The sequence below is a fragment of the Microcaecilia unicolor genome, chromosome 11, assembly GCF_901765095.1.
Source record: "Microcaecilia unicolor chromosome 11, aMicUni1.1, whole genome shotgun sequence".
Classification (NCBI taxonomy): Eukaryota; Metazoa; Chordata; class Amphibia; order Gymnophiona; family Siphonopidae; genus Microcaecilia; species Microcaecilia unicolor.
The window spans coordinates 141,878,539-141,898,100 of NC_044041.1; the positions used below are offsets into that span (position 1 = coordinate 141,878,539).

The following is a 19,562-nucleotide window of genomic DNA, read 5'->3' on the forward strand; positions in this document are numbered from 1 at the left end:
TTTTGTAAACGTAAAGAACTGCAGGGTACATAAACAGGTAATTTCTTCAAAAAATATTGTGGTGCTGTCAGATGGAAAACTTTAAAAGCCAAACCCAGCAATTTAAAGGAAGAGCACTTCTCAACAGCCAATGCAAAGATGAAAGGAGAGGAATAATGTGGCAAGACATAGCAGAATTGGATAAAAGATGAGCAGCTGCATTTTGTACCTGTTGAAGTCTTTTACAATTTTTAGCTGGCAAGCCCACAAACAATGCATTGCAATAATTCAAAAGCATAAACCAGTTGCACAAAATCAGGAGCAGAAAAATAAAAATGTATTGAGCGAAGCTGATGATGATAATCAAAAGAACAACTAACAACTTGAGAAATATGGAATTCAAAGGAAAGCCCAGCATCCAGATCAACTCCTAGACTACGTGCCTGTCCTTAGCTAATATAGTGGCTCCATCCAAAGATGATACAGGATGAGGATAAGAGCAGTTTAGGAATTCCGTTTTTTATTTATTTATTTATTGCATTTGTATCCCACATTTTCCCACCTCTTTGCAGGCTCAATGTGGCTAACAATACATCATGAGTGTTGGAATTGTCTAAGAGAATATACATTTAGTATTACATAAGGATCTTGTTTAACATGAAAATGGTGAAACATGATAGTAGTATAACAAGCAAATACTGTAGGACAATTCTGGATATATTTGTAGGAGTTCACATTTGTTGATCTTTGTGGTATGCCTTGTTAAAGAGATGTGTCTTCAGTAGTTTGCGGAAGTTAGTTCATAGAACTTTTTCAGGTCGCGCGGCAGTGCGTTCCAGAATTGCGTGCTCAAGTAGGAAAAGGTTGAGGCATGCGTTAGTTTGTATTTTACACCTTTACAGTTGGGGAAGTGAAGATTGAGGAATGTGCGGGATGATTTTTTAGCATTCCTGGGTGGTAAGTCTGACATGTAGGCTGGGGCATCTCCATGAATGATTTTGTGAGCTAGGGTACATATTTTGAACGTGATGCGTTCTTTAAGTGGGAGCCAGTGTAGCTTTTCTCGTAGGGGTTTCGCACTTTCATATTTTGTTTTACAGAATATAAGTCTAGCTGCTGTGTTCTGAGCTGTCTGAAGTTTCTTGATTATTTGCTCTTTGCAGCCAGCGTAGAGTGCGTTGCAGTAGTCTAGATGACTGAGTACCATTGATTGTACCAGATTGCGGAAGACGGTCCTTGGGAAGAAAGGTCTTACTCTCTTCAATTTCCACATTGAGTGGAACATCTTCTTAGTTGTGTTTTTCGCGTGACTCTCAAGAGTTAGGTGTCGATCAATGGTAACTCCAAGCATTTTTAGGGTATCCGAAATTGGAAGGTTCAGTTTTGATGTGTTAATGGTGGTGAATTTGTTCGTGTTATGTTGAGAGGTGAGGATGAGGCATTGGGTTTTTTCTGCATTGAATTTCAGTTGAAATGCATCCGTCCATGAATGCATGATATGTAGGCTTTGGTTGATGTCATTGGAAATTTCCTTTAAATCTTGTTTAAATGGGATGTAGATCGTTACTGGGGCCGCTTGATAACAGTGATCATAATATGATCAGTTTTGATATCGACCTTGAAGTAACTATACACAGGAAGTCAAATACGTTAGCGTTTAACTTTAAAAAAGGAGACTATGATAAAATTAGAAGAACGATGGAAAAAAAACTTAGGGGACAACTGAGAGGGTAAAAACTGTACAACAGGCATGGACGCTGTTCAAAAATACCATCCTGGAGGCCCAGGCCAAACATATTCCACAAATTAGAAAAGAAAGACGGAACTCCAAAAGACAGCCGGCCTGGTTTAAAAGTGAGGTGAAGGAAGTTATTAGGGCTAAAAGAAATGCCTTCAGAAAATGGAAGAAGGAACCGTCTAAAAATAACAAGAAGCAGCATAAGGAGTGTCAAAGCAAATGCAAGGCGCAGATAAAGAAGGCCAAGAGGGATTACGAAAAAAAGATAGCATTAAAGGCAAAAAAGCATACTAACAATTTTTTTCGGTATATTAAAAGCAGGAAGCTGGCAAAAGAATCTGTTGGGCCGCTGGATGACCGAGGGGTAAAAGGGGCGATCAAGGAAGACAAAGACGTAGCGGAGAGATTGAATGAATTCTTTGCTTCGATCTTCACCGAGGAAGATTTGGGTGAGATACCGGTGTCTGAAATGATATTTCAAGCGGACAAGTCGGAGAAACTTACTGACTTCACGGTAAACCTGGAGGACGTAATGGGGCATTTCAGCAAACTGAAGAGTAGCAAATCTCCTGGACCTGATGATATTCATCCTAGAGTACTGATAGAACTGAAAAATGAGCTTGCGGAGCTACTGCTAGTGATATGCAATTTATCCTTAAAATCGAGCGTGGTACCGGAAGATTGGAGGGTGGCCAATGTAACGCCCATTTTTAAAAAAGGTTCCAGGGGAGATCCAGGAAATTATAGACCGGTGAGTCTGACGTCGGTGCCGGGGATAATGGTAGAGGCTATTATTAAAAACAAAATTACAGAGCACATCCGAGGACATGGATTACTGAGACCGAGTCAGCACGGCTTTTGTGTGGGGAAATCTTGCCTGACCAATTTACTTCAATTCTTTGAAGGAGTAAACAAACATGTGGACAAAGGGGGAGCCGGTTGATATTCTGTATCTGGATTTTCAAAAGGCGTTTGACAAGGTACCTCATGAAAGGCTACAGAGGAAATTGGAGGGTCATGGGATAGGAGGAAAAGTCCTTTTGTGGATTAAAAACTGGTTGAAGGACAGGAAACAGAGAGTGGGGTTAAGTGGGCTGTATTCACAATGGAGAAGGGTCCTGCTTTTTAATATATTTATAAATGTTTTAGAGATGGGAGTAACTAGCGAGGTGATTAAATTTGCTGGTGACACAAAGTTATTCAAAGTTGTTAACTCGCGATAGGATTGTGAAAAATTACAGAAGGACCTTACGAGACTGGGAGACTGGGCGGCTAAATGGCAGATGACGTTTAGTGTGAGCAAGTGCAAGGTGATGCATGTGGGAAAAAAGAACCTGAATTATAGCTACGTCATGCAAGGTTCCACGTTAGAAGGTATGGACCAAGAAAGGGATCTGGATGTCGTCGTCGATAATACGCTGAAACCTTCTGCTCAGTGTGCTGCTGCGGAAAGCGAATAGAATGTTGGGTATTATTAGGAAAGGTATGGAAAACAGGTGTGAAGATGTTATTATGCCGTTATATCGCTCCATGGTGCGACCGCACCTTGAGTATTGTGTTCAATTCTGGTCGCCGCATCTCAAGAAAGATACAATGGAATTGGAAAAGGTGCAGTGAAGGGCGACGAAAATGATAGCGGGGATGGGACGACTTCCCTATGAAGAAAGACTAAGGAGGCTAGGGCTTTTCAGCTTGGAGAAGAGACGGCTGAGGGGAGACATGATAGAGGTATATAAAATAATGAGTGGAGTGGAACAGGTGGATGTGAAGCATCTGTTCCCACTTTCCAAAAATACTAGGACTAGGGGGCATGCGATGAAATTACAGTGTAGTAAATTTAAAACAAATCGGAGGAAATGTTTCTTCACCCAACGCGTAATTAAACTCTGGAATTCGTTGCTGGAGAACGTGGTGAAGGCAGTTAGCTTGGCAGAGTTTAAAAGGGGGTTAGACAGTTTCCTAAAGGACAAGTCCATAAACTGCTACTAAATGGACTTGGGAAAAATTCACAATTCCGGGAATAACATGTATAGAATGTTTGTACGTTTGGGAAGCTTACCAGGTGCCCTTGGCCTGGATTGGCCGCTGTCGTGGACAGGATGCTGGGCTCGATGGACCCTTGGTCTTTTCCCAGTGTGGCATTACTTATGTACTTATCGTCTGCATATATATATTGGTTGAGGTTTTGGTTTGAAAGTAGTTTGGCCAAGGGTATCATCATTAGGTTGAATAAGGTCGGTGAGAGGGGGGATCCCTGTGAAACTCCGCATTCAGGTATCCTTGTGGCTGATGTAGTCGAGTTAGATGTCACTTGGTATGATCATGTGGTTAGGAACCCCTTGAACCAATTGAGAACGCTACCTCCAACTCCGAAGTACTCGAGGATATGTAGTAGTATTCCATGATCAACCATGTCGAAGGCGCTAGACATGTCAAATTGTAATTTGACTTATGTTCTTGCCAGTTGCAATTGTTTGTTTGAACTTATTCATGAGAGTAACTAGTACTGTTTCGGTACTGTAGTTAGACCGAAATCCTGACTGGGAGTCGTGTACTATTGAGAATTTGTTTATGTAGTTTGTGAGTTGTTTGGTCACCATCCCTTCCGTTAGTTTGGTCACCATCCCTTCCGTTTGTCCCTCGTTTCCGCTGCCTGGTAACCGGAGCAGCGTGGGACAGGAGATTGAGGTGGAGTGAGCCAGCGGGTGACCGGCGCCTGGGAGTGCTGCCACTCAATTGCAGCTCTATCCCTTTAGCGTGGGGAGTCAGGAGACCTGGGGCAGCTGACCCACAGGCCCTGACGGTGACCTGTCTGAGAGGAGCTTGGGGAGCCAGGTGACCTAGGGTAGCTAATCCCTAGGCCCTGGTGTTGATCCTCTCCCTCAGACCATTTTCATACCGTCGTGATCCCTGCTGGCTCTGATCCTTGCCTTGCCCTGCCATCAGCTTGCTCTGGTCCCTCGGCCCTAGCTTGTCCCAGTCCGCTGCTCTGCTCTCCTCTGCTTCTGCTTCTGCTCCTGCCTCTCTCAATCCATCTTTCCGGCTTGCTCTGGTCCTGCTGCTCCGCTGTCTTCCTGCCTCAACTCGTCCCAGCTTATCTGTTCCAGCTTGTTCCTGACCTTCTGTCCAGCCAAACCTGTTCCGGCTTGTCCCAGCTTACTCCAGTCCATCTGTTCCAGCTTACTCCAGTCCGCCCGTTCCTGCCTGTTCCTGTTCGTCTGTTCCAGCTTGTTCCAGTCCGTCTGTTCCAGCGTGTCCCAGCTCTACTGCTCCGCTGTCTTCTGCTCCAGCTTGCTCCAATCCGTGTGCTCCAGCCTGTTCCGGCCTACCTACTACTACTACTACTATTTAGCATTTCTATAGCGCTACAAGGCATACGCAGCGCTGCACAAACATAGAAGAAAGACAGTCCCTGCTCAAAGAGCTTACAATCTAATAGACAAAAAATAAATAAAGTAAGCAAATCAAATCAATTAATGTGGACGGGAAGGAAGAGAGGAGGGTAGGTGGAGGCGAGTGGTTACAAGTGGTTACGAGTCAAAAGCAATGTTAAAGAGGTGGGCTTTCAGTCTAGATTTAAAGGTGGCCAAGGATGGGGCAAGACGTAGGGGCTCAGGAAGTTTATTCCAGGCGTAGGGTGCAGCGAGACAGAAGGCGCGAAGTCTGGAGTTGGCAGTAGTGGAGAAGGGAACAGATAAGAAGGATTTATCCATGGAGCGGAGTGCACGGGAAGGGGTGTAGGGAAGGACGAGTGTGGAGAGATACTGGGGAGCAGCAGAGTGAATACATTTAAAGGTTAGTAGAAGAAGTTTGACCAGGATGCGAAAATGGATAGGGAGCCAGTGAAGGGTCTTGAGGAGAGGGGTAGTATGAGTAAAGCGACCCTGGCGGAAGATGAGACGGGCAGCAGAGTTTTGAACCGACTGGAGAGGGGAGAGGTGACTAAGTGGGAGGCCAGCAAGAAGCAGATTGCAGTAGTCTAAACGAGAGGTGACAAGGGTGTGGATGAGGGTTTTGGTAGAGTGCTCGGAAAGAAAGGGGCAGATTTTACGGATGTTGTAAAGAAAGAAATGACAGGTCTTGGCAATCTGCTGGATATGAGCAGAGAAGGAGAGAGAAGAGTCAAAGATGACCCCAAGGTTTCGAGCTGAGGAGACAGGGAGAATGAGAGAGCCATCAACAGAAATAGAAAATGGGGGGAGCGGGGAGGTGGGTTTGGGGGGGAAAATGAGAAGCTCGGTTTTGGTCATATTTAATTTCAGGTGGCGTTGAGACATCCAGACAGCAATGTCAGACAAGCACGCTGAAACTTTGGTTTGGATGCAAGGTGAGATATCAGGGGTAGAAAGGTAGATTTGGGAGTCATCAGCATAGAGATGGTAGGAAAAGCCATGGGATGAGATTAATGAGCCAAGGGAAGAAGTGTAGATAGAAAAGAGGAGGGGACCAAGAACAGAACCCTGAGGTACGCCGACAGGCAGAGGGATAGAAGTAGAAGAGGATCCACCAGAGTGAACACTAAAGGTGCGGAGGGAGAGGTAGGAAGAGAACCAGGAAAGGACAGAGCCCTGGAATCCAAGTGAGGACAGGGTATCGAGAAGTATGCTGTGATCGACAGTGTCAAAAGCAGCGGAAAGATCAAGAAGAATGAGAATGGAATATTGACCTCTGGATTTAGCCAGTAATAGGTCATTGGAGACTTTAGTAAGCGCAGTTTCGGTTGAGTGAAGAGGGCGAAAACCAGATTGTAATGGGTCAAGAATAGCATGTGAGGAGAGAAAATCAAGGCAGCGGCGGTGAACAGCACGCTCAAGTAATTTGGAGAGAAAAGGAAGGAGGGAGATGGGTCGGTAATTAGAGGGACAAGTAGGGTCAAGTGAAGTCGTCTTAAGGAGAGGTGTGACCACAGCATGTTTAAAGGCAGCAGGGACAGTCGCAGTGGAAAGTGAGAGGTTGAGAATGTGACAGATAAAAGGAATAAGAGTAGGAGAGATGGCATTAAGAAGGTGGGTGGGAATGGGATCAGAGGAACAGGTGGTACATTTTGAGGAAGAAAGGTAACTTCAGGAAAGGAGGAAAGGGAATGAGGGGAAGGAGAGAGAGGGGAACGGACTAGTGGAGGGAGAGCTGGTGAGGTAGAGAAAGCAAGGTTTATCTTTTGAACCTTGTTGTGAAAGAATTCAGCAAGGGTCTGAGGAGATAATGAAGGGGGAGTTGGGGGAGGGGGCACCTTGAGGAGAGAGTTCAATGTGGTGAAGAGAAGTCGAGGATTAGAGCCAAGAGAGTTGGTCAGTTGGATATAATAATCCTGTTTGGCACGTAAAAGAGCAGATTGGAAGGAGGTCAGCATGAACTTAAAGTGTAAGAAATCAGCAAGGGCCCGAGATTTCCGCCAGAGGCGTTCGGCGGAGCAGGTACAGGAACGTAGGTAGCGGATATTAGAAGTCAGCCAAGGTTGGGGTTTTGTACGCCTTACAGGGCGGGTCATCAAAGGTGCAAGAGTGTCTAAGGCAGAGGATAGAGTATTGTTGTAAGAAGAAACAGCCTCGTTGACAGACGTGGATGGTGCCACAGTAGAGAGGAGGTTTGAAACATGGGAGGATAGAGATGAAGGGTCAATATCATGAAGATTCCTAGATAAATTAGATAGGATAGGACGGGACTGGGAGGGAGGAGATTCCAGCACTACTGCTCCGCTGTCTTCTGCTCTAGCTTGCTCCAATCTGTCTGCTCCAGCCTGTTCCGGCCTACCTATTCCAGCTTGCTTCAGTCCATCTATTCCAGCCTGCTCCAATCCAGCTGTTCCACCCTGTTCCAGTCATACTGCTCCAGCCAGTTCCAGCTTGTTCCAGTTCGACCGCTCCTGTATGCTCCAGCTTGTTCCAGTCCTACTGCTCCAGTCTGTTCCACTCCTACTGCTCCAGTCCATTCGTCCGTCCTTCTGCTCCAGCTTGCTCCAGTTCGTCCATTCCAGCTTGTTCCAGCCTGCTCCAACTTGTTCCAGTCCGTCCATCCAGCCCGACTGTTCCAACTTGTTCCAGCCCATCCGTTCCTGCACGACCCAGCTTGTGCCAGTCCGTCTGTTCCAGCGTGTTCCAACCCAACCATCTCAGCGTATCCTGTTGTGCTGTCGTCTTCTGGTCCAACTCGTCACAGTCCATCTGCTCCTGCTTGCTCCAGCCTGTCCGTCTGCTCATCCTGACACAGTCCATCTGTTCCTGCTTTTTCCGGCTTGTTCCTGCTTGTTCCAGCTTGACCCGGCTTGTTCCAGCTTGCTCCTGTCCCAGCTTGTTCCTGTCCGCCTGTTCCAGCCGCTACCTGCCTGCCTGTTAACACATCGATTAACCTGCCTGCCCGCTTGTGAGCCTCTCAGCCACTGACTTACCTACCTGCCTGCTAGCTTGTCAGCCATTGACTTACCTACTCTCCAATCCAAAACCCAGCTTTCCAGCTCTATCTATATGCTTAACACCTCAGTCACCGCAGTCACTACATAGTCACCTGTCACACCTCAGACACTTATGGCCCCTGTCCACGTTCTCTTCCTTGCCCTGTCCCTTCCTAATCTTCTTCCCCCCCCCCCCCCCCCCCACTCCTACTATCTACCACTAGAACTTGCTGCCCTCCCGCCACGGCAATACCCTTTTCACCCTCATCCCCCACCACCTCATCATCCCTCTTGTCCCCCTCCTCCTTCCTAGCTCTTAACCTTCAACACTTCCTTCCTGCCATTAACCCATCCCCATTCCTCCTAAGTTCACCCCGTCTTCGTCGCCTTCGCCGCCCGACCTCCCCCACCCTCCTCCGCATTCTCTTGCTCCTCCTCCTGCTATCCGCGGGAGACATTAACCCTAATCCAGGTCCCCCTCACCTGTCCCCGCCCTATCCATGCAAACGATTCCGGGATATCTCCAATCTCGTCTCTATTCCCCTCCTCCCCCCCTCTTCCCTCCCCTTCTCATGCGCCTTGTGGAATGCCCACTCAGTCTGCAATAAACTGCCCTTCACCCACGATCTCTTCATCTCTCACTCCCTTCAACTATTCGCCCTAACCGAAACCTGGATCTCCCCGGAAGACTCGGCCTCAGTCGTGTCCCTCTGCCATGGAGGTTATCTCTTCTCCCACACTCCCCGCCCAACTGGCCGCGGTGGAGGCGTTGGGCTACTACTGTCACCCTCCTGTAGTTTCCAACCCCTCCCCCTACCGCAGTCTCACTGCTTCTCTTCCTTTGAAGCCCACTCCATCCGGCTATTCTATCCGCTGCCACTCAGAGTCGCAGTCATCTACAGCCCTCCTGATAAATCCTTCTCTTCCTTCCTCACCGACTTTGATGCTTGGCTTTCCGTCTTTCTTGACCCCTCATCTCCGCCCCTCATTCTAGGAGACTTTAACATACACGTTGATGACCCATCCGACCCTAACGCTTCTAAGTTCCTCACCCTAACATCCTCCTTCAACCTCCAGCTGTGCTCCACCACCCCTACTCACCGTGACGGCCATTGTCTTGACCTCGTCCTCTCCTTCTCCGGCTCACCCTCCAATTTCCACGCTTCTGCTCTCCCTCTCTCCGATCATCACCTGATCACATTTACACTTCTTCACCCTCCCCCTCTGCCCCGTCCAACTTTAACCACCACCTCCAGGAATCTCCAGGCTATTGACCCCCCACTTTATCCTCTAGTATCTCTAATCTCCTCACCTCCATCATGTCCTCTGAGACTGTAGACAAAGCGGTCTCCGCTTACAATGCCGCTCTCTCCTCTGCTTTGGACACCCTCGCTCCATCCACCTCCCGTCTCACTAAGCGTACTAATCCCCACCCTTGGCTGACCCCTTGCATCCGTTACCTTCGCTGCTGCACCCGATCCACTGAACGCCTCTGGAGGAAATCTCGTACCCATCCAGACTTCCTTCACTACAAATTCATGCTATCCTCCTTCCACTCCTCCCTATTCCTTGCAAAACAGGACTATTACACCCAATTGACCAATTCTCTCAGCTCCAACCCTCGTCGTCTCTTCACCACCCTTAACTCCCTCCTCAAAGTGCCCCCCGCTCCCACTCCCCCTTCACTGTCTCCTCAATCACTGGCTGACTACTTCCGCGACAAGGTGCAAAAGATCAACCTTGAGTTCACTACCAAGCCACCACCTCCTCTTCAGCCTGTAGCCCCATTCAACAACCAACCAACCATGGCCTCTTTCTCCTCCTTTCCTGAGATCACTGAGGATGAAACCTCCCGCCTTCTCTCCTCCTCGAAATGCACCACCTGTTCCTCCGATCCCATCCCCACCAACTTACTTAACACCATCTCCCAAACTGTCACCCCCTCCATCTGTCACATCCTTAACCTCTCTCTCTCCACTGCAACTGTCCCTGACACCTTCAAGCACGCCATAGTCACACCTCTCCTAAAAAAACCATCACTTGACCCTACCTGCCCCTCCAACTACCGCCCCATCTCTCTCCTACCCTTCCTCTCCAAAATACTTGAGCGCGCCGTTCACAGTCGCTGCCTTGATTTTCTCTCCTCTCATGCCATCCTCGATCCACTTCAATTCGGTTTTCGCCCTCTACACTCGACAGAAACAGCACTGTCTAAAGTCTGCAACGACCTGCTCCTCGCCAAATCCAGAGGCCACTATTCCATCCTCATCCTCGATCTATCCGCGGCGTTTGACACTGTCAATCATGATTTACTTCTTGCCACACTATCCTCTTTTGGGTTCCAAGATTCTGTCCTCTCCTGGTTCTCCTCTTATCTCTCCCACCGCACCTTCAGGGTTCACTCTCATGGATCTTCCTCCACTCCCTCCCACTATCTGTTGGAGTTCCCCAGGGATCTGTCCTTGGACCCCTTCTCTTCTCAATCTACACCTCTTCCCTAGGCTCACTGATCTCATCTCATGGTTTTCAGTATCATCTTTATGCTGATGACACCCAGCTATATCTCTCCACACCAGACATCACCGCGGAGACCCAGGCCAAGGTATCGGCCTGCTTAACCGACATTGCTGCCTGGATGTCCAACCGCCACCTGAAGCTGAACATGTCCAAAACCGAGCTCCTCGTCTTTCCACCTAAACCCACTTCTCCTCTTCCTCCACTCTCTATCTCAGTTGATGACACCCTCATCCTCCCCGTCCCATCTGCCCGCAACCTCGGAGTCATCTTCGACTCCTCCCTCTCCTTCTCTGCGCATATCCAACAGACTGCCAAAACCTGTCGCTTCTTCCTCTTCAACATCAGCAAAATTCGCCCTTTCCTTTCTGAGCACACCACACGAACTCTCGTCCACGCTCTCATTATCTCTCGCCTTGACTACTGCAACTTACTCCTCACCGGCCTCCCACTTAGCCATCTATCCCCCCTTCAATCCGTTCAGAACGCTGCCGCACGTCTTATATTCCGCCAGAACCGATATACTCATATCACCCCTCTCCTCAAGTCACTTCACTGGTTTCCGATCAGATACCGCATACAATTCAAGCTTTTACTCCGTACCTACAAATGCACCCGGTCTGCGGCTCCTCACTACCTCTCTACCCTCATCTCCCCCTATGTTCCCACCCGTAACCTCCGCTCACAGGACAAATCCCTCCTCTCCATACCCTTCTCCACCACTGCCAACTCCAGGCTCCGCTCATTCAGCCTTGCCTCACCCTATGCCTGGAACAATCTTCCTCAACCCCTACGCCAAGACCCCTCCCTACCCATCTTTAAATCTCTGCTTAAAACTCACCTCTTCAATGCTGCTTTCGGCGCCTAACCTTTCGAGAATCATAGTAAGCCCTATCAGATCGACTCTACACTTGTCTTTTAGATTGTACACTCGTCTCTAGACTTACACCTGTCTTTTAGATTGTACACTTGTCTTTAGATTGGACACCTGTCTTTTAGATTGTAAGCTCCTTGAGCAGGGACTGTCCTTCCATGTTAAATTGTACAGCGCTGCGTAACCCTAGTAGCGCTTTAGAAATGTTTAGTAGTAGTAGTCATTAAGGGAATGGATACTACTGGTCTGTAGTTGGTTAGTTCACTAGCATTTTTCTTTGCGTCTTTGGGTATGGGGGTGAGTAGGATGTTTCCTTTCTCCTTCGGGAAAAGTCCATTTTGTAGCATATAGTTCACATGATTCGTTAGGTCTGTTATAAATTGTTGAGGGGCAAATGTCATAAGATTGTTTGGACATATGTCTAGTTTGCAATGAGATTTGGCGAATCTTTTGAGCGTTTGGGAGATGAGATCCCCAATTGAATTTTATTCCAGTTCTTTATAGCATTTAAGCAAGACCACAACTTATCTAATTGATCATCTCGAGAAGAAACTATTGCTCATCCACATGCACCTTCCCATTCGTCATGACCCTTGCTAGGGTAAAAACCTTTTCTCCAAAGACAAGCAGGACTGTAATTTTCACATGTGGGTGACGTCGCCAACGGAGCCCTGGTGCAGATGCCGCCAAGCATTCCTTCAGCTTCTGTAAGCTTTTGGCAGGCCCGACTACATATGTGCGTGTACCTTCCCACCCGACTTGCACAGGGACCCTTAGCTCTTCTTCAGATATGCCTCATTCGACTTTGTTGCACAATTTTTCTCAGTAATTTTGTTCCTGGCCTTCCTGTCCCTTGTCATCTGTGTGAGTACCATGGGACTCCTTTGTATTTTTAGTTTAATCTGTTCTCCCTTTTTTGTTTTATAGATTTTGCAGCACTTAAATATCTTTGTTTTTCTTCAGCTTGTGGCTTACTTAGACCTGAGCACCAGTTGTGAAAAAAAAGAGGTAAATAACTTTTTTCTAAAATTGAGCCATTTGATTTTGCTTTGGCTGTTTTTCCGGATATGTTCCAAAAACCTTCCAGTAATTTTAAAGTGTCTGTCACAAGTGGTGGCTACCGTTCCTCTGTCCTGATAATCAGCCCTCTCACAGTTCTCAAACACAGAGAAGAACACAGAAGAGTAGAGAGGCCCAGCACAAGAGATTTTTCAGCAAGCTGAAGTCCAGTACATCGGCATCAGAGGCATGGACCCCAATGGCATCAGGAGCTTCATGAACTGCTGGAGATGCATTGGTGAGGTTTCTACGTGCTTCAACATCTGGTGTTGATAGTGCTTGCTTGGGCCAAGAATCATTGAATCTGACACCAAGGAAAGCGATAATTCTATGCCATCCTCGTTGGCACTGAGGAATCCCAATGTCCTGCATTGAGTGAAGTTGAAGATGCATGGGCATCGCTGAGGAGCACTGGGACACCAACATGGCCAGTACCGGAGAAGCATCAGCACTCTTGAGGACTGCTCCCCTTCTTTGGAAGCAGTGTCAATGTGCCAGTCTCTTCGAAGCTGGAATCTCTTCTCCAATTCAGCCCCTACATCTTCACAGGCTGTTTACACACCAGCCCCAGCCTTGCCTTTACTGATGCCTGCCCTCAAGGAGTGGCTATGGGTCATGTTATAAGAGGAGCTGGGGATCCATTTTGGCGTGATGCCAAGGTGTCAGGGCTGTGGTGTTGCTCCAGCCCATCTTGGAGACCCATACCCTGCCTGTAAAGAGGGTGTTGGAGCCAGTGCCGGCTGACCAATGCAGTGCTCATTTTCAGCCCTTCAAGGGAAGAAGCAGCCCTAGCATACAGGAAGGGACCTGTATCTCTGCACTCTCGTCCAAAGCATGGTCATGCATCCAGCGGTCCAAAGCAGGCACAGACTCAGAAGACCCAGAAAGAGTGCTTCGCTGAGGCTGATATGGAACCAGAGAAGCCCTCTGAGGAGGGTTTTCTTGGTCTACCTTGAGACCTTCCACCCCAGGAAAGGAGGAGCTCTGTTTCCTTCAATTTTTGAGGGAAATGGCAGAAGCCATCCCATTTAAGTAGGAGATTGAGGACAAGCCCAGGGCTGATATATTGGACATCCTTGATTATGACTACACTCCTAAGGAAGCTGTGTCAGTGCCCATTCACAACATCTTTAAGACTACACAGATGAAGAACCGGAAGACCTCTCTCACTGTACAGTTTGATCCAAAGAAGGTGGACTTCATATATAGAGTCCTGAAGGCTCCCGGATTTGAGAAGCTGCTGCTTCCACACCATTTCAGTCTCAAAAAAGCCAGAAGTTCAAGATAGAGGCCAACTGAAAATGCTCTTTTCAGTTTTGGGCAAAACTGCCCTATCCGCCCGGCCCTTTTCTCCCATTCCTGGGAGAGGTCAAGGGAAAGAAAGTCACAGCTAACGGTTATAGTTAATTGTATTAAGGCTGCAGGTTGATTGCAGTTAACTATGCGATTAATGTATTAATTATTAATAGCGATTAAAAATAATTGGCGTGGTTGAAGAATTTAATCGCACTGCAGCATCTCCTGTCTCCTCCAAACATCTCTTCTGCTCTTTTCCTGACCCCTGTCCTCAGCATGATCCAGCATCTTTCCCTTCATCCAGAATCCTCCCCCCCCCCCCCCCCCCACTGCAAATCAACCTACCTTAAAGGTGGACTCCCAGATTTCTGAAACTTCTGTCCTCCACCTTAGCGGAAATGTTGTTTCCCACTGCTGAGGGAGGGATTCATCAGTAGCCATGGCTTCAGACTTTGTCATATTAAGTTTGAAACCCAAGAAATCCCTAAACGTAGCAAAACTTTCCAACAAAGTCTCAAGCGACCTATGAGGCCGAATAGTATGAACTAGCAAATCGTCTGCGAATATGCCAATCTTAAATTCTTGGTTACCCACACACACCCTGGTTATATCCGGGTTAAATACAATTTCCAGAATGAGTGGGTCCAGGGCAGTGGTGTGCTGGAGCAGGCTCTCACAGGCTTGCAAGAGCCGGTTGTTAAGTTTTTAAGAATTTTGGGAGCCGGTTGTTAAAGTAGGGCCCTCCATGGCTACTTTAACAACTGGCTTCCAAAATGTAGGCTTGGGCCCCCTGCTGAAATATCTTTTACTTTGCTGGTGGGGATGCTGAGCCCTGCCAGCCAAGTAAATAGACTACTGCTGCTCCCCGCTCCTTGTTTCCAGCTCTGGGCAGCAGGCTGGGACTTCTCGAGCATGTGAGAGAAGTTCCTGCATGCTGCTCAGAGCAAGACGTTGGGAGTGGTGGCAGTCCATTTATTGGCTGCCAGCAAAGGTATGCCTAGCGTGCCCGCACGAAGGGAGGGAGGAGAGAGAGGCAAGTGTTGCTCCCCCACCCCTGGCCCTTCCAACTGCAGAGCTGGCTAAGTCCAGAGAAAGAGCCTGTTGTTAAAAATTTACCAGCACACCCCTGGTCCAGGGTCAGTACAAACAGTAATGGCAATAGGGGACATCCCTGCGGGGTACCTCACTGGATAAGAAACCAAGTTGAGTGCATCCCATTCACACAGACATGTGCTTAGAGGGTCATGGTATAAGGTCTTAATGGCATTCCCAAAGAAAATCCTTGATCCCATTCTTTGCCAATACCCTATACATGAAGTCCCAATCCGCCCTATCGAATGCCTTTTCTGCATTGAAACTAGTAAGAAGAGAAGACAGACCACACTGACGAACCCGTTCCAATGAAGCTAAAAATCCTCCTAATATTTTTACCACTGATCTACCCTGGACACCCAACCTGCAGGTCAGCAATTAGTTTAGGCAATTTTGGGGCTAATCTATTTGCCAGAATCTTTGCAAGCAACTTAGCTTCATAACAAAGAAGTGATATGGGCCTGTACAAGTCTGCCAATAGGGGATCTTCACCCGGTTTGGGGAACACAATAATCTGCACTTGTCTCAAAGGTTTAGTCATAGATTTAAGCTTTATGAATTTATTATGTTTTAACGTTTTTTTATTGATGATTCTACATGGTAAACACATCCATAAGATTAAGTACATAACTGGTAGTAAACAGGTCAATCCTATGTACATTAAGCCTAAGCTGCTATCATATTTTTATTACAGTTTTCTCGCCTTTTCCCCCTTATTCCTAATACCTTTGAACATAATCTTTGTACAGTTACAGAAAAAGTATGTAACAGTGAGCAATAAACTCAAACATTAAATTCCAATAATAATATCTCATTTAATATTGCCCTTTCTATGTTTCAACCCAGTGGCGTAGCCAAGGCCCATCCAGTTAGGGCTCAGGCCCACCCAACAGTAGCACACGTTTAGCAGTAACTGTTGGGGATCCCAAGCTCCGCCAGCTGAAGACTTCATCCTGATGGTAACAAAAACACTGCTCTCCACGGTACTGGCACCTGCGCATTCTCATTTTTCAGCACATGCCTGCTGCAGGCTGCCAAGGTGGAGAGAAGCATTGTCCCGCCAGCTGAGATATTTTTTGGTGTGGGAGGGGGGGGGGGAGAGAACACTTGGTGCCCACCCACTTCTTGCCTAGGCCCACCCAAAATCTGCTGTCTGGCTACGCCCCTATTTCAACCGTTTTTATTGATGATTCCACAGAGTAAACACATCCATGAGATTGAATGCATATCTGGTAATACACAAGTCTCTCCTATGTTCAAGGAATATTACCTTGTCCAACACTATTCCCCCCCTCCTTCTCACCTCCCCCCCTCCCTACTTTTGAAAATCCCCCTCCATACTACATGGTCTATTCTTACTCAACCTCTCCACGTACTTTAACTTTGAAAGTGTGGGATAATGTCTTCTGCCCCATTTGGCAGTTTATAACTCTATCTGTTGTTATCCTCACTATCTTTTTGTTCCCCTTCCAACCTCACCCGATCAAAAGTTACTGAGACTTCCCTATCCTTACACCTTCTTCTATAGTGTAGACCAGTGATGGGCAACCTTTTGAGCTTGATGTGTCAAAATTCGCCAAAAAACCGAGCATAACTCGGGTGGTGTGTCACTTCGAGAAAAAAAAACATAATTTCGCGATATTTATAGTTTAAATAACAAAAATGTATAATTGTAATATATAACTGTATTTAATAAACCAAAACCTAATTATTTAACTTACCTGCTTAGTGACTTCTTTGTTCATCTGTCAGTCGGTTTCTTTTGTTGGTCTTGATATTATTTAACTTGTGTGGGGTGCCATGAACTAAGATAAGTGAGGGGGAGGGGGAATTCTTTAACAAATCTGCCTATTAGTGACTTTTTTGTTGCTGAATTTCATTGGCTAAATCTTCAATTGAAGGTTGGTATTTTGTACACTTCAAGCCCAAGCAAGCGCTACTAACTTCATCTTTCAATCTGTTTCTTTTGTTGGTTTTGATATTATTTAACGCTGAGAATAAGGTTTCACAAAAGTACGTAGAGGGAAAAATTGTGAGTAAAGCCATTGCTATATTTTTCAGGGTGCTAAAAGTGTCTGGTAATCGGATCCAGGCACTCCAAATTTCCTGGTAACTCAGATATTCTCTTAATAATTGCATCTTTATTCTGCATATCGTGAAATAGAACTGGTGCACATCTTAGGAGAGTTTCTTTAATAAATCCTCCCTCACTGAGTGCTTTTCCATGCTGAGCTATGGAGTGAGCAATGCTCAAACTTGCAGATGTTAAATTTGTAGAACCTTTTACAAATGTAAGGATGGAATTAGATTGGCTCTTATAAAAGTGTAGCTGCCTGGAAATGTATTCCTTCCTTTCATCCTCACTTTTTTTTCAAGAGCTGGGAATGATTAGTTTCAAAATGTCTATTTATATTCCACGTTCTGCTTACTACCATTTCAGTACATAGAACGCAAAATGATCTGCCTTTTTTTTTCTATAATGCCATACATCTCGGTCCATGTCTCTTGAAAGGGTCGGCTACTGCTACTACCACTTCCTTTACTTAACCTTGTTTTTTTATTTTTTGGGTTCTCCATCAGGGGGGCAGTGACAGAAGATAGAATTATAGATAGCCTGTTAGCCCTGCAGGCAATTAGGGGTTAACTAGCCTAACTGACCACCTTATGTAAATTAAGATGGCTGCCGCTATTTCTAATGGCGGGAAACGGCACCCATAGCACATGCCCTCGCCTCTCCCAGCCTCCCCCTCACCTATCTCACCTATTACAACGAAAGCCTTAGACAGCATAGTGGCTAAATTTTAAAAGGATTGAGGTGCCTTTCCAAAACTAAGGTACCTATTTTCACTAGGCTTCTAAATTTAGGTCTGTAAGAAGTGGTGGCTACAGAGGACGAGTTAGAATGGGGAAAATGTTAGGTATCCTGCACTGATTTTCAGCGTTAGGCACATAACTTAATGTCTAAACTTAGGAAAACTTTTCAGCCAAACAAAGCATGAACCTAAGCTCAGCTTACAATCATGTACTTATGTACTTCATTTAAGAACCTAAATTCAGGTACAAAGTACATAAGCATCGCCATGCTGAGACAGACCAGGGGTCCATCAAGCCCAGCATCCTGTCACCGACAGCGGCCAAAAGAACAAGCAATTTGTCCCGCCCATCCTAGAAATACTGTATTATTCCCTCGTCCATTCAATAACATTCTATGGCTTTTTCCTCCAGGATTTGTTTGCTTTATTTTTTGTCTATTAGATTGTAAGCTCTTTGAGCAGGGACTGTGTTTCTTCTATGTTTGTGCAGCGCTGCGTACGCTTTGTAGCGCTATAGAAATGCTAAATAGTAGTAGTAGTAATGATGGTCAATTAGAAATCCACGACACCCCAGAACAGTAGATTGGATGATGGTTGCTGTGGTTATGTGGTTGCTGGTAATGGCGATCACAGGGCCCTCAGAGATGCGTCCCCCACTGCATTCCGCTGCTCTCTGCTCCGCCGGCCGGAAGTGAGGTCAAACGGCCGTGCAGGAGCCGGGGCAGAGGGAGCAGCAGGGAGGGAACGAGCGGAGGACTCGGAGGGAGCCAATAGGAGCGCACACGGGTAAACATGCACCGGGGGGGGGGGTGATTTCGCCGGGGGGGGGGGGGGGGAGGTCGCGCTGCACCTTGGGGGGGGGGGGGCGCATCGGCGATCCGCCCGGGTGTCAGCAAGGAACGCCGCTGCTTCTCTGTATGCGGCCACATGCGGCCGCGTGTCATCGAAAATGGCTACGCGTGTCAGTACTGACACGCGTGTCATAGGTTCGCCATCAGGGGTGTAGACAGTTCATTTAGCACTGCACTTCTCGCGTTATGGTAAATGCTTTGCAAATATTTGTTCCAAATAGAGATAAAAATCTTTCTTTTTTTTGGGATGCCCTGGCCTGCCCTGGCCTCCCAGAGCATCAACTCGTGAAATTTGTTCCTCCAGTACCAGATGGAGGGCGGTTCCTCTTGCATCCAGTATCTAAGTATACATTTTCCCTATTGCATATGCCTTGCCTAATAAGAGATCCAAGTTCTTGTCTGAAATCTCATAGGCCTCCCTTTTATTTAATAACACCCCTCTCCAGGAGGGAGTTATTCTTTGACCAATGAGAATCTCAAAGTAGTTATGAAAACCCTCTCCAAAATGTTTTCACCTTGTCACAGCTCCAAAATGCATGCAAAAAGGTATTTCTTCCTCTATTACATTTAAAACATTGATCATCAGGTGTCCAACCTGCTCTTGCAGCTTGTGTTTGTGCTATGTATCCCCTATGTATTATCTTATATTGACTGTCCTGTAGCTCTGCCCCACTCACTTGCTTTGGGATATCTTTTATCAATTTTGCAAAATTTACTCCCTTCAATTCATGCCCCAATTCTTTACTCCATGCCTCTTTGAGTGCTCCATAATTATGGGGGGGGGGGGGGGGACACTGCAACATTAGTGCCTTGTGTAAACTGGATATTGAAACTTGACCATGTGCACCCCCTCTGAAGAATTCTCGGAGCTTTTGTCCCAATTTTGTACCCAAGGCCTCTTGATCTAAGCTATACCAATTGGTGAGAGAAAGCCTCTGCTGAAGGTCTTGGAATGTAT

The 19,562-nt window shown here is 46.8% G+C and overlaps 1 protein-coding gene and 1 long non-coding RNA gene across 2 annotated transcripts in view; one reads left to right on the top strand and one right to left on the bottom strand.

The window, feature by feature from the left end:
* SDHB (succinate dehydrogenase complex iron sulfur subunit B) overlaps positions 1–19,562 on the top strand; it is a 245,156-nt gene that overhangs the window by 205,152 nt on the left and 20,442 nt on the right. The window lies entirely within an intron of this gene.
* On the bottom strand, positions 434–17,773 carry LOC115481115. Its single transcript, XR_003943891.1, has 3 exons — positions 17,702–17,773; positions 16,674–16,675; positions 434–444 (listed from the first exon to the last, which is right to left on the bottom strand). It is a non-coding gene; the product is annotated as an uncharacterized LOC115481115 (long non-coding RNA).